The 16,297-nt window shown below is 34.9% G+C and overlaps 1 long non-coding RNA gene across 1 annotated transcript in view; it reads right to left on the bottom strand.

The window, feature by feature from the left end:
- Positions 1-8,572: 8,572 nt before the first annotated feature.
- LOC129018850 (uncharacterized) overlaps positions 8,573-16,297 on the bottom strand; it is a 41,225-nt gene continuing 33,500 nt past the window's right edge. Inside the window, exons 4-5 of the long non-coding RNA XR_008495438.1 lie at positions 10,764-10,805; positions 8,573-8,737 (exon numbers count right to left, since the gene is read on the bottom strand). This is a non-coding gene — a long non-coding RNA (uncharacterized LOC129018850). The remainder of the gene's footprint in view (positions 8,738-10,763; positions 10,806-16,297) is intronic.

Genomic DNA, 16,297 nt, shown 5'->3' with positions numbered 1-16,297 from the left:
AAGACCAAAATTCATAGCTTAGACAATTACATACATGCATATATATGTATGTGTATGTATATATGTATGTGTATATATATGTATATATGTATGCATGTATACGTGTGTGTGTATATATATATGCATGCATACATATATACATATATACACATACATATATACATACACATACATATATATGCTTGTATGTAATTGTCTAAGCTATGAATTTTGGTCTTTTAAAATGTGAAATGCCTTTTTGGTGCCTTTTAGGAAATGTCTCTGGACATGCAATTCTGGGATTTATTTGGGTACAATCAGGCCCAGATATACACCTTTAGGAGTTATCAGCATGCACATAAAATGTAAAAGAGTCAGGTTAAGGCCAACCAGAGAGAGAGTATAAATGCAGAAGATAAGTGGTCTTCCGATGGGTATTTCGAACACTTTGTCATTTCCAGGATAGTTAGTACAGAAATAGCAGCCGAGGAGACCAGAAAGTAGCCAGTGGTGTATAAATAAAACAATATTCATGAAAGCCAAGAAAAAAATATGTTTTAAAATTGTTTTTTACTATGCAGAATGTTGCTGAGAAGAACAAATATAACTCCACTATGTAAGATTAGATGGAGATTGTTAGCGATATTTGAAAAAAAAATTTAGATAAGGTACCTTCCCAGTTACCTATTTTGACATTTCCATATCTTTCTTATTCTCCATGTTTCTTTGATTATCGTAATATTATATAAATAATTAATAACATGAACTAGGCTGGGCGCAGTGGCTCATGCCTGTAATCTCAGCATTTTGGGAGGCCAAGGAGGATGAATCACTTGAGGTCAGGAGTTTGAGACCAGCCTGGTCAACATGGTGAAACACTGTCTCTACTAAAAATACAAAAATTAGCCAGGTGTGGTGGTGCACTCCTGCAATGACAGCTACTTGGGAGACTGAGGCAGGAGAATCGCTTGAACCTGGGAGGCAGAGGCTGCAGTGAGCGGAGATCACCCGACTGCACTCCAGCCTGGGTGAGAGAATGAGACTCCATTTCAAAAAAAAAAAAAAAAAAAAACACCATGAACTCTGTAACCAGCTTACTTGGGTTCTTTGTGATATTGTATATGACACTCATCCTCTCTTTGTCCAGTCTCTTCATTTATGAAATGAAAATAGTATTTGTATTATCTCAATTTTGTATCTTCATAAAATACAAATTTGGGGCACTGGATATGTACAAAATCATTAGAATAGTGTCAGACAAATTGTAGATGCTATATAATTAATTGTTATTTCTACTACTATGATTGTTCTTGTTAGGTTATTGTGATTACTATTTATGCCATTATGATTTATGTGTTTCTGCTAACCATGCTATGAAATTCCTGTTTGTAATGTTTTTCAGATCACTTCCTTGTCATTTCTAAAAGATTCTTTCCTAATTTTAAATCTTTTATGTTACACTTATTTGCTTGTGTTTATCATGTCACCTCTGCCATTTACCCTTGCAAACATCAGCCAAAGGAACATTCAGAATGTTAATTTTGCCAAATGTCATTTATCTCACTTGTTTCACCAAATGATCAAGATGCTCAACTCCAAAGCTGTGATTTCTCCTGTAAAATCGTGTTCCTTCATCCATTATCAAGTCCCTGGCAGTATTCCACAGATTTTCTCTCTTAATCTTCCTATGCTTTTTGATGAAATCTGCAAAAATATCCATTATCCACGAATCCTCTTTTGGCACAATCTTACCTGACTTTTTATTTCTGCTAGTCTTTTATCTCTTCTAACCACACCAACCCCTTTTCTCCTTCTCACACAACCAGAGTTATCTACAGGTAGTGATTTCATGCTTTTATGTTTCATCATGGACTCAATCTGAAAGCCTGAGAACAAACTCCTTATTTATTCTTACTTATTTTAGAATTACCCTGTTTCAGCTATAATTTCTCCTGTCTCTATCTCTTTCTTCCCTTTCTCTCTCTCTCTCTCCATACACACATATTTACATATATAACATTATTCTTATTGATATCTGCAGCAAAGTATATTTTAGTCTTTCACTTATTTCTTACTGTGAAATAATTCATTATAAATGTTTTAACCTAACACTAATTTTGGGAGCCTAGAACACAACTTTTTCTTTCTAAATATGAGTATTGCTAAAACATGCTTTCTTCCTATTCTAAGTTGAATTTAATTACTTTTCTCATGTAATAAGCCAAATTATAAGGGTTGTGTTGTTTAAAAGCAAACTTAGAACATATATTGTCCTAATAAATGATGTACTTTCCCTTTAGAAATGTACTATTTCATACAAAAGTGCTGACAATTATACTGAAGTACATCTTTTTGCAAGAATATTTAAATCTAATATATATTTATCATCAACTGTCTTTCCATCTTAACATCTGACATGTTGGTTTCAAATATTTGTTATAATTACTTTTTGATCACTGTCAAATTTGTTTTCTTCTATGGGTTTTAACTACAGAACCCCAGTAAAGCCCAGAATAATATGTTTTTTACAAACTAATGTCATCCGTTCTACTCCGATATTTATTTAAATAAATTTAAAACCAAGAGAAAAGTTGCACATCCGTATACTGTAACCTACATATGCTGATTGTTATTTTGCCACATCTGAGCACTAGCTCTTTTCTCTCTTTCTATCTCTCCCCAGACATCACACATATCTGATGAGTTGCAGATATAATTCTCCCTAATGGGCAATGTGCACATTTTTGCCTAATAAAAAGTACACTCCCCTTTACAACCCACAACATACAGTGATTAAACATTAGAAATTGCACTTTAATACTGTCAGTTATCATGTCATGCTAGCTTAAAATGCATGATCAAATATCCCAAATTATCCTAGAAGTATTCTTTATAGCTATTTTTTAAATCCATGATCCAATCAAGGTTCACATAATCCCGTCCTTTATCTCTTATGACCAAAATTTTAAGCAATATTTTTTGTTTTGTTTTTTATTTCATTGGCATTTATAAAAAACCCAAAACAGATTTTTTTTACAATACTCCTAATTTGGATTTTTCTGAAAGCACTTATTAAAATATAGTCATGTTAAATAATTTTTTTTGCCCCAAATACTATATTTTTTATTTTTTTTAGACTGTAAAATGGGGCCACGTGGTATCCATTTATTTTGAGTCATGGTGATCAAATTTATCTATTGTAAACATAACTTATTCTGTTTATTATTGGTATGTAATCTATGTGATAATATTTTAAATTTGGTGAATTTGTTCCTCAATTAAATTTTATAAATTGGTCAGTTTGATTAATTGGCTTGGTTTTAGCAATTGTTTATGATTTTTTGATAAATCAACTATTGTTGAATGACTGTAAAAAGGAGAATTTTTATTCTATCATTCCTTCTAAACTTATTAATGAGTATATCTTGAGTAACTTTCTGTTTTCTTTATTCCTAAGTTAAAATATATTTATATAGAACCACTGATTTACTTTATTCAATGGGTTATATCTCAGGGCTATCACTTAAAAGTCAATGTTTAATTTTTTTCCTAATTTAGTCAGTGCACACCTCTTCAAATTGGCTCCCGTGTCGTTTTAAAAGCCCCATCAATGTTTTTAAAAGTTTGGCTGTCTCACACAAGAGGTTTAAGGCTCACTTGTATTTCTCCTGAACTAGACCTATAATCAGTCATATGCTCAGCAATTTACTGCTCCTTTAACTGGAGAATGAAATAAGATTGCAAAATACCTCATGGAACAAATACATTTACCATTCCATCCAGCAATACAGCTTCTGGGAATGTACCCAGTAACACAGCTCCAACGATACAAAAGCATACACATTAGTATGTTCATGCATGTTTTTTGAAATAAGTAAATATGAGAAATAACCTACTTATATATAGATGTTTGTCAAATACTGCTGTTACAGGTGCAAAATCGAACAGTATTTGTGAAAGATTTGATTTTGTAAATAATATATCATTTTGTTTATTTATGTTTCGGTGACTATTTCCTTTTTGCTGCTTTTTAAATTCTGAATATTTGTGCTTTTCCCCTTTTATCCTTAATTTACTCAGTGGTTTTTCCATTTTTAATTTTTTGAAGAACAAATATTTAGCATATTAATTCTACATTTAGGGGATTTTCTGCACCATTGATTCTACTTATCTTAATTGTCCCTTTTTAATTTTTATTTTCTGTTTAAATTTAGTTTTTTGTTCCTTTGCTAGGCCCTTGAGTGAAAAAAATAATTAATTTACGTTTATTATTTTATTTTTATGCTTATACTTTTTTTGTAATCAGTGGTTAAATATATTCCAAAATTCTGATATGTAGTAGTTTCCATTATCAATGGTGTATAAATTCTTCTGCTTCAGTGTAAATTTTCCTTACCCTCAAAAATTGTTATCAGAGAGTTCTTGTCATTATTATTATTTTTAAACATTCCTAGGCAGAGGAGACTTTTTCTTTAATATGCAATTTCATTGCATTGTAATCAAAGAATATAATTTTATTACTTATGGTCTATGGAACATATTGATACTTTCTTTGCTACTTAATATATGCCCACTCTATTTGAATTACTTTTCTGACTTGCTGTAACTTTTTTATGTTCACAATGCTAATTAATTGGGAAAAAAATTGTTTGCTGTGTCCTGCATGGCTTCTGTTTACCCAAAAGGAGGTGAGGAAGACCTAGCATTACCAACTGTATTCACTAAAGTTTGGATAGGGGGTATAATCACAGGGAAGTCACATAATTATCATATCGTAATTAATCAAACACAGTGTTTCCACTTCTTTGGGGGTAGATTTCATTTTGCATGAGATGATCAAAGAATACAATTCTCGTATTTGTCGTAGACTCATTTAACTGTGGCTTTTATCCACTCTAACAGGGGCAAAGACGCTACATTCAGAGAATGAACTGAACACCAAAAATCATATCTAATAGGAGTCTAGTAATATTTCATATAACCCCTGCTATTCTGAGGTATCTAATATTAATGATAAAGTTATGACTCTGATATTTCAATTTGAGAACTTATGACAATAAAGATTCCATGGGTAAGGGCTGGTATTTCTCTCCAAAGTAACTCTGCATTTATATGTAACAACTTGTATTTTTTTAGTTTTATTAATGAGTTGTTTATTCTTACCTGGAGCTTGGGCTGTATTTCCAAATTAAAAATCTCAGTCGTATGACACAGCAGTTATGTATGCTGTTATACCAAATACCCTAAAGAACATTAAATGGCAAATTAATGGTTTCTGATTTTAAACACCAGTCTTAAACCGATCTGCTCTGTCTTCCTCTCCCATGATAATGGCTTTACTTTCAATAATCATTCTCAAAGTAACCATGGAGAGCAGATGTGTGTGTGTGTGTGTGTGTGTGCGCCATTTCCCTTCAGTTTTTCCGCTTTTAATTTTTCCACCCATTGCCAATTCCACAGAATTATATTTTTTACACTGCATTGACAAGTTAAGTTCTATGTAAAAAATTAAAGTTGAATTGACACACTTTAACACATCAAAAATTTAACACTGCCTCACCAAACTTTGTTACCCCCAACTACTTTACCATATAGAGTCTACAATGTCTTGTAACATACTAGGTACAGGCTCCAGGCCACTTTATCCAGGCTGTGGGATAAGTCGCCGGAAATGAAACTGAAACACCTATACACTGCAGAAAATCCAGACAACGTCGCTGTCCATTACTCAAACCTCTGTCTGCTGTGGTCATTGCATAGCCCTTTGGGAGTAAGATATTGATCACAACTCTCTGGATGATTCTTATTAATCATGGATCTCACAACAATTTTAATAGAGTATAATCTGCCTTAGTACAACATGACACAAATCAACATTTCATTTTTCTTAAACTACTGCATTCCAGAGAACACCATTATAGGAAAATAAATCCAGAGCCAGCATCTCAAGTATAATGGCTCTGGGGTAAATAGCTGAGATAGTTGTTAAATTTTTACCCAGAGAAGCAGTATTGATAACGGCAAACAGTAAAAATTTTGGCAAAGAAATTAATAAATAAATGTTGATCACATATTGGAATATCTTGCAATGGGTAAAACATTAAAATGTTAAAATGAATTAATCCATGTGTCCTAATGGTTGATGACTTTATAAAGCATAAATATGAATGAATATAAGTTAGGTGAGGCTCTTGAAAATAACTGAAATGTGACTTTTGAAAGACAATCCAAAATAATTGCATATATTGTTTATGGGGACAATGTTATCATAAAATTCACAAACACTCAAACTAGTGGTTCTCTATTCAGATGAAGAGAAACATTAGACAGCAAAGTATTTTGCTGAATCAGTAACACATTATTTTCCAAAAGACATACCTAAACAAATATAGAAGATGTTAACATATGCCTAATTTTTGTGTTGGTTACAAGAAAGTACACCATATTGTTGCATATTATATTTTCTACACATTAATAATATTCCAAGTCCAAAACAAACACTGGAAGTGAATGGTATAGATTGGATTGTGTCCCTCCAATTTTGTGGGTTGTAGCCCACGAAATTGTGACTGTTTTTGAAGATAGCACTTTTAAGAAGGAAATTAAGGTTAAACAAGGTTATAAGGTGGGAGCTTTAATCCAACAGGGCTGGTGTCCTTATGTAAAAAACAAGAAGACACAAGGAGTTTGAGTGCACAGGGAGGTCATATGAGGACACAGCATGTTCATCTTGGACTTCTCCACCTCCAGCACGTTCATCTTGCCAGCACTTTCATCTTGGACTTCTCCACCTCCAGAACTGTGAAAAATAAATTTCTGTTGTTTAAGCCACCCAGTCAGTGGTATTTTATTAGGGTAGCCCTAGCAGACAAATACAGTGGGGATACACATTCTTTATTTAGCTCATTCCATGATTTTGACCAAAATTTATCTTGCTAGTGTTTTCTCAAGTGATCTTTCAAGTCTTTCCAAGTGCCATGCCATCTCTTTTCTTTAAAATTTATACTTCTGACACATTTTTCTCACTCTCCCTTGAATGCTAATATGACTACTTTTCCCTCTCTCTTCAGAAAACCCCTTTGTAGCTTTTCTCCCTGTGAAAGAATTGTCCTCATTCATTTGAGCACGTTTCCTTTCTTCTTTTTTATTTTGACTTGCCTTTTGGCATTTTGCACAGTTAATGTTTACACACTTCTCTTTTAAAAAAATATGTATTTTATAATTTAAGTTAATCATGCATACATTTTCTGGTTAAAAATATAGGCATTATAAATAAGATTAAATTATCATTTTACCATATAAGATCAGAAACCCCTCCTCACACCTCACATCCGGAATGCTTTCCAGGCATGTCCTTTATATATTTAATTATGTTCTCTTTATATGTGTATATGTGTGTGTGTATATATATATATATAAAATATATATGTGTGTGTGTATATATATGTGTATGTATATGTGTGTGTATATATATGTGTGTATATATGTGTGTGTGTGTGTATATATATATATAAACAAAATATCACACTTTTACTTTGGAACTTCTTTTTATGACTTAATAGTATATTGGGAAAATCTATGCACATTTGTAAACCCAGGTCTACATTTTCTTTTTTTGCTGACTGCGTAGCGTGGCATTATATGAATAAACAACAGTGGACTTAGTGACTCTCTTGTAAATTATTATTCAGGTTTTAGCCAAAGTTTTTCTGTTATCACAAAGTTGTTTAATGAGCTGATAATTATTTGAACATACAAGTGTCCCTAAAAATCAATTTGCAGGTGAAAGTGTATTAACTTTTTTAAATTCACTAGATAAATGGTTCTTAATGCACCTGTTTCCATGTGATTGGTCACCAACCTCTGCTCAATGTTACTTGTTTAAATTCTGCAGCAAATACATTAATCATCTCTTTCTAGCACTCAGAATCTCATAGGGAAAGTTCATTTTATTCTCACAATATCCCTGCCAAATATAGGCATGTATACATACATATTACTTCATTTTATATATGGAAAACAAGCTACATGGCTTGATCTGGGACTAACGTCACCTAACTACTAGTCTATTTAGCCTTAAATATGTGTATAAATTCCCTCAAGTGAAAAACATTTAAAAAAATCAGAAGGAATAGTTTTATAACAAATATGTTTCCATGAAAGTTACATTTTTAATTAAGTATATAAGCAATATATATACTATGTAATTAATATCATATAAATATTATATATGCCATATAATAGCATGTTCTATTCTCATAATGTAAAAAATAAGCATTTAACGTAAAATTTCTTGCATTTTCAAGTATCAGGAAAGCATTTAAAAATAATTAGTGGTTATTGTTATGCTTATATTTATGTTATATTTATATTTATTTTTGAAGTCAAGCTGTCTCATAAATGTGATTTTTATAAAACATTTGCTCTGAAATACAGATGAGAAATGCTTAAGACACAGTCATCTACATGACACCATTTTTTCATCTCCTGTTATTCTAAGTTTTAATTGTATTTTTCCTTCATTCAAGTGAAGATAATAGTTTATTTTAATTTGGGGAATAATTGCTATAGCTGATAAATTACTTGCCTCTCTTCATTTTTAAGAGATGAACTTTTATACTGTTTCTGTGTACTGCAACTTTTTAAAACTTATGAGTAACTGAGCGTCTCTTGATTAAATGTGAACAATGAGACAGGAAGGGTCGAGATTGCATTAGAAATCCAGTGTGTCTCCTTCTTCCGAAGCATAGATGTGTACCTGGACGTCAGAAAAGTAAAAAAAAAGTATGAGATTAGCATTATAAACAAAATGAGTTTCTTTCTCTCTTTCTTAAGTCTTATGGCCTCTCGTCTGCTTTATTATAACCTCAACCTAGACCAAGTTTTTCTCTGAGGGTCAGGTAAAACAAATTTAGTACATTATTAGAGTTTTCTGTACTGGCTGCTTTAATACCTATCCCTTCTTCTCTTGCTGCAACCTAGTGAAATAAAAATACACTTTGTCAACTCGTTAACCTGTAGAGCTTCCCTTGTGGGTGGGAGGGGGATAGAAAAATTTGAAGTAATCTTGAGAAACTGATCATTTTACAAATGAATGTTACTGGAGAGGAAATAATTAATAATGGAGTGACAGCCTCATGACACAAAATCATTTTGGACAGTGATACAAGGAGAGGAAGGAGGATTGATTTTAGCTATGGACATGGGGAGTGTTACTTTTGGGAGAGAGTGTGGAAATGAGGTTATTAGTAAGTCTATAAATTTTTTATACAGTGAAAACCTTTTTTTGTCAGGTCTCTGCCTAAAACTGGTATTAAAGTATTGCAGTGCTTTTCAATGCTTTGGATACTGGATTTGTAATTTTTAATTTTAGCGTGACACTCTGCTGAGTTAAGTCCCAATTTTGTCTTGTTTTATCCAGGTAATATTTATTTCCTGCTGCAAATGAACCAAAAAAAAAAAGAAAAAAGAAAGAAAGAAAGGCTATATTTTCCTGTAGCTTAATTGCCCAAAATAAAACAACGAAAGTCCTTTTTTGTAGTCTACATTCCTAGGAGAGAATACTGTTTGGCCCATTTTTCCCAGTTGATTTGTCATGCCATAATTGCCTATTATTGGTGGGAGAATAGGATACAGAGGTAGAAAGATTTCTTCACATAAATATTATTAAAGGGATTTAACTGGGTGTGTGAGAGCCCAGTTCTTAAAGAAGGTTCCTTGAAGTAGATTCTTATACAACTCATGATTTTCTAAAGGGCCTGGTGCTCTTTGATTAGATAATATTCCTCATCACTTATTCAAAATTGTTTATTATCTGCCCAAGAAATGCCCTAAATCATTAGATATCAAGTTTATGAAGGCTTTTACATATAAAATGCAATGACCTTACTGTTCTTTTTGTATCTAGTTGCTTCTCATTTAATTATACCACACTGCTGAAAGAGTAAACTATCCTTTTCCTTCTCTCTTTTTTTTGTGTATGTACATTTCAAAACCCTTAATTATTATCTGGCCTTTATAGTAAAATCATGAGATTTGTCACTGAAGTCCTTGCCTCATTGGATCAGACTCAACCCCCTACTCCATCTGGTTTAATGTCCTGCTCCCAATACATTGTATTTTGTGTTCTATAGTTTCCAGCTTAATGTCACAGAGCTCCACATGCCAGAAATGCAACTGGGGTGTGTGTGTGTGTGTGTGTGCGTGTGTGTGTGTGTGTGTTTTAAACTAGAAGGGACCTCCAAATAATCTAAGCAGCCTCTATCATTTTTTCCTATAAAGAAATATTAGGCCAGAGTGTTTAATTGACTACTTTAAGATCCTGGTTAGCCAATTGAAGAGGTAGGAAGAATATGTATGTTTTCTAGTTTCCAGGCAGCCACATCACAAAGACTACCCCACCAACAGCACCAGTCTCCTCTTTTCTTTTTTTTTTCCCCAGCTCACAGTAAGCAACATTTGTATTTATTAGCCGTGGGAAAAAAGACAAAATAAAGTTAACTTAGAACAACAACAAAGCTTCTTGATTTTGTATTTCTGTGTTGAGATGGCAGATGCCAATAAAAACTGGCCAAGTTTAAAATCTCATCTGCCCTCTTGTCAAGGACGAAGACCTCACAGAAAAGTTCAAATTTTTATGTCATAGAAGAACAAAATTTGAAAAGAATAAGCTGAAAGATGTTATGGAAAAATAAACATAATCCCCGGGACAGAAAAGAAAAGAAACAGAATGATACAAACTACACAAATATTAAAGGATGACAATAATTAACAAATCAACTTACCTAACTAAAATCTTTCAAAGGCTCAACAAAATGACAGTAAGCCTGGAAAAAATAAAAACAGCAATTGGAACTTATCTCAGTGACATCAATACTCTGCTTATTAAAAGTAATGTAAATAGCTCCAAGAACTGAATGATGTAGCCTGTATCATGGATATTTCAAAGAAAAAAGCTCTGGCTATATTATCTAAATTAGAGTATTTAATATTAGGTATTAAGTATTCATTAGTTGTCATGTAAACTCAGCTACTCATGAAACAAAGGAAGTCTGAGTAAAGACCATAAATGACCTGTTTATCAGATTAACACAACTGAATTATTACTTGCACTTGGATAATACATGTAATTTCTTAAGGCCTCAGTGTCTCTCTCATATGACACAGAAAATCAGACTTTTTAGAGTTTTAAGCATAAGCTTAGGTATAATATGTATAACAATTGGTTCATGTTACGTGACATAAATAACTCTTATTTAAAAAATAATATAGAAACATCGATTTCAGTAATATATTTAGCATTTCTAAAAACACAGGTTTTTAAAAAATATGGTCTATTTTCTCTAAAAGCACTTCCTGGGATTGTCTTACAATTGCCAAACAAAACTTCAGCAAAAAATTCAACTTATTGGGAAGGAAAATTATAGATTATTACAATCCCAACCAAATTTATATCAAGAGTAACAGACAAATACAATGCAATTCTGGCCCAATTGGAAGAAATTCCTGGAAAGCAAAACAATTCTCTACAAATCTGTCAAAACATGCAAATTAAGTAGAGAATTTTATCTGACCAGATTAATGGTTTTTTACCATTAAGCTGGTAGGAAACTGGCAGGACTTATTTCCTAATTCTGATAAAATGTAGTGAAAAAAGTCACCCAAACAGCAGCTGATGATGAAAGCAATCCCTAGCTGCCCTAATTGCTCATTAGCATAAGACACTCCCCCCTGCCCCCCCTCCCCAGCCAGTGCCATGACAATGTGTGTGTCACACCAATGATCTGGAAGTTACCTCTTCTTTCCATGTAAATGACCTGAAAGTTACTGCCACTTTCCTAGAAAGTTCTGAAAAATCTGCCCCTTAATTGGCATTAACCTACCCTTAATTTGCAAGTAAGTAATAGTGGATAAAAATGGGTATACATAGAGCTAGCCAACAGCCCACAAGTGTGGCTCTGGGCACACTGGCTATGAGTTGGCTCCGCTGGGCAAGGAGCAGATCTGGTTCAATAAATGATTGCTGTTTAACGCTGCCACCTTACTCTTGAATTATTTCTTGGGTAAAGCCAAAAATTCTCCTGGACTAATTACCAATTATGAGGATCACTTGCCCAGCTACATCATTGTGGCAACCCTAAAGGGACAAATATAGTGAGAGATGGGGAAAGATGACAAGATGGTGAGACAGCCATCAGTGAGTTGGCAAGATAGTGATCGGCACAGTGAGATGACAGTCAGCTCGATGGCAAGAAACGGAGATGGAAATCTGACAGGTAGATGTCAAGAGATAGTGACTTTAACAATAAAGATCTTCTAACCCTGCAGAGCTGAAACAGTAACCGAGGCTCTTTTAAGAGCTGTCATACTTGCTGACATGCAGTGGAGCAGGGATAATGGTGAGCAGCCACAGTATAATCTCATGTGAGACACAGCACTCTGGCCAGCTAGTTGCAAAAGTATACACGAGTTCCCTTGTGGAAGCCAAACTCACTCAAGCCAGGGGCCCAGTTACAAACCAGTCATCTCCATTTGACTCCAGCAGATGGGTGAGTGTCCCCACTGACCCTCCTTGCATCAACATTGGGTGAGCCAGAAAATAAGGCCTTTGGCCAGGTAATCAATTCAAAGTCCCCTTTAGCATACCTGACCAACTATAATATATCCTTTTTCCTCTTCTCTCAGTCTTTTTTTAAATGCCATTTCATTTTTTTCCATCAGTCATTTTATTTTATTTCATTTTTTGCTCTGAAATGTTTTGTTTTCAGCATGTTTTCTTTTGTTTTGTTGTTTTGTTTTGCTTTAGCTCCTAGCTAACTGTATTTGGGTAATTATTTAAAGCAGGACATTTGGTTGTGAGGTCGCTGTTGTGTTGACTCTGGGATGTCAGAATCACATTGTTCTGTCACCCCAATCAGGCCTTTAGGGTATGCTATTGCCTGCCCCTCAGGGTTGAAAATGCTGAAACCCACAGGGTTTTCACCATTGGTTGCCCCTGGATACTCCAGGGTTTCGGCATGTGGTGTGGGAACTCTAGTTGTCCAGCACTTGGGTAATCCAGGCTTTTTGGCACTTGGCATCATTGGCAGCCCCCGGATGCTCCGGGGTTTTCAACCTTAGCATTCCTTCTAGGATTGTAGGTTCCAGGCCAACTCCAGGGAAATTTTACTCTTGCCTTTGTCTGTTTGCTGCCCTAGGGTCCTGTCACTTTATTTTCACTTTTCCTTTTATACTTCGCTAGGTAAAAATATTCCTTTTGTTGCATTTTGCTCACCAGCGAGCACTATACGCTACTGCCTGCTTGTATCTCACACTCCGTTTGTCTAACACTTTGCTACCTGTACTTATACCTTCTCTACAGGAGGTAAACATATAAACAGAAAAAAATAACAAGAGCCCAGTTGCTTTTCCTCTTGTTAGACCTTAAAAATTTCAATTCCTGGTAAAGATTCCTGTTAGACATGGGGACAATGGTGAGCATTCCAGAGGACTTGCCACTAGAGTGTCTTTTAGGCAATTGGAGCAAATTCAAATCTGCTCAAAGAAAAAGAAACTCATTTTCTATACCAACACCTTTTCAGTGTAATACAAATTGAGAGATCAAAAATTAGGCCTAAGAATGGTTCTTTACATCATAATAGTGTTTGCAATTGAACTTAATCTGTAATAAAGAAGGGAAAGGAGTAGAGGTCCCTTATGTAAACCTTGTATTGCCCTTTACTGACTCATGTTACTTTTAGGCACTGAGAAGGTGTTTCTACGGGATCCTCCCATGATGCTGTTCCTAGAAGGCTCATATCCTCCTCAGAGACTCTTCAGTCACCCAGTTCTAAGGGGGAGTACTCCCAGTTATCTAATCCAAGATTCCACCCCAGGGTCATTAGGCACACTTCCCTTTTATCCAAATAGCCACAGACTATACCCCTGTTGCCCAAGGAAGTAAGCCCAGACTGTACCATCAAGAATGGGGCTCCATATCAGCACCTAAAATCAAACCTTGTACATTGTGGGAGGTAGCTGATGGAGATGAAAACTTAAGAGTACATGTGCCATTTTCTATATCTGATTTGGTGTTTTTCACAGACAAATTTGGCAGGTTTTCAGATAATCCAGGGAAGTTTATAGAGGAGTTTGTTAAGCTGACATGTTCTTAGATTTAACTTGGCATGACTTGCTGTGCTGTGGAGGAGAAGAGGAGAATTCTGAGTGCCACCCATGAATCTGCAGATGGAGTGGCTGCATGTAACAAAGGCCATGCCAGTTATCACGTTGGGGGAGATGCAGTTCCAAGTATGGACCCTCAATGGGATAACCAATGGGGTTTCCCAAGATTTGAGTGCAGAAACCACATAGCAACTTTTTAAATAGAAAATATTTTTTAAAGTGTGAGATTAAGCTAATTATAAAAATAGTAGAGAAGTAACTCAGGGGAGAGCCAAAAATCCCACTCTATTTCAAGGCCATTTATTGGGGGCACTCAGGAAATATACTAATGCAGACCCAAACAACCTCCTGGGCATACATTTTATTACTCAATCTGCCCCTGACATTAGGAGGAAGCTACAAAACACAGCAGTGGGTCCTCAAACCCCTATCAGCCCACCCTGAAACATGGCCTTTGGAGTTTAGAACAATAGAGACAGAGTTGAGGAAACAGGGAAATAGCCAAAAGTGTAGTTGTTAGCAGCTGCTTTAAGCCCCTTCCCCATCTCTGGGTTACCTGTACCGAGGAAGTGTCTTGAGACCTATGTCCAGGTTGCTCAGTTGAAAGCCTCAAACTCACTGCCCCCTGGACCAGAATCAGTGTGCCTACTGTGAGTCAGAGGGCCACTGGCAATGAGAATGTCCTAACCGTTCTTAGTAAGAGAAAAAAAAAACTCTGCCCAACAATACTACAGCTAACCTTCTTTCACTTGCCATTCAATGAGCTGCATTTACTGGGGTCCTGAACTCCTGACCTGAAGGACACCTTCCTGACGCAGCAGACAAGTGGCCCAAACACTTTATCTGAGTGTCTCTGCCGTTGGACAGATTCTTTGATGTCTCAGGGCCATCACGGTCTCCCCTTAAGCAATGTGGTTTTACCCTTCCACTCTTTATTTGGTACTATGGGATCCCCTTCTCTGCTTTTCCCTGTCTCCCACACCTATTAGGGAAAACAAAGTTTAGCCAAGTTGACACATACCAATTTTGTGAATAACTTGAATCCAATTATCTTGTATGGTTCACTTTATTTGGGTAATGTGTATAGATATTATGTGAATATGTATAGATACATACATTGTGTATACTGTCAAATTGGCTTACATCTAAAAGGCACTGATAAACTAAACAAATAAGCAAGTGTATATGACTTGGTAATATGTGGGTAAAGGGACTAGTCTGAATTTGTTAGTGTGAATGTTTAAAACACCTTTGAATGGTAACTAGCTTTGCATAGTATCTGGGTTCTCAGAGGTGGTCTAAATAAAACTTTTGAAAGAGAAAGAGTTGAATGCATGTGAATGGAATGGATCCTTAAAGGTGACCATTTTGTTTGATTTGAAATCATAAATCTGTGTAATGAGTCTCATGAAATGTGAAGGGAGATGTGAAGAAAATTATAGATATAAAGATATTTTTAGTAACAAAAGATATGAAGAGCAATTTTATATGAGAAATAATATTTTATGATAAATTCTTATCCTAGAATAAAATGACTAGTTTCTTTAAAAAGAGCTGGTAGAGGGCAAGTGAAAAAGTCCAAGTACGTCATAGATAGCCTGTGTACATGATAGTAAGGTCTATGAAGGGGATCTTATGAAGGAAATCAATGTAATTAAAAGAAAATTATTTATAATATTCTTTCTAAATAATAGTTTTTGGGCCAGGTGTGGTGGTTCATGCCTGTAATCCCAGCACTTTGGGAAGCGAGACAGACGGATCAAATGAGGTCAGGAGTTTGAGACTAGCCTGGCCAACGTGGTGAATCCCCATCACTACTAAAAATACAAAAAATTAGTTGGGCATGGTGATGGGTGCCTGTAATTCCAGCTACTTGGGAGGCTGAGGCAGGAGAATTGCTTGAACCTGGGAGACAGAGGTTTCAGTGAGCCAAAATCACACCATTGCACTCCAGCCTGGGTGAGAAAAGTGAAACTCCATCTCAAAAAAAAAAAAAAAAAAAAAGAATAGTCTTCATATTAAAACAAGATTTTTAAGGTATCATTCAGTTTTCAATTCTATAATCTGTTTCTTTTAACATTTCTCTGATTCATATCTAAAAGTTCAATTGTTGTGTCTTGTTGCTTTCAGAACTTTTTCCCTTTGTAGAAGGTCT

Source organism: Pongo pygmaeus, chromosome 17, assembly GCF_028885625.2.
Source record: "Pongo pygmaeus isolate AG05252 chromosome 17, NHGRI_mPonPyg2-v2.0_pri, whole genome shotgun sequence".
In the NCBI taxonomy this organism is placed as follows: domain Eukaryota; kingdom Metazoa; phylum Chordata; class Mammalia; order Primates; family Hominidae; genus Pongo; species Pongo pygmaeus.
Note: the sequence above shows the minus strand (reverse complement) of the source record. Positions and strands in the feature narration are given on the sequence as shown.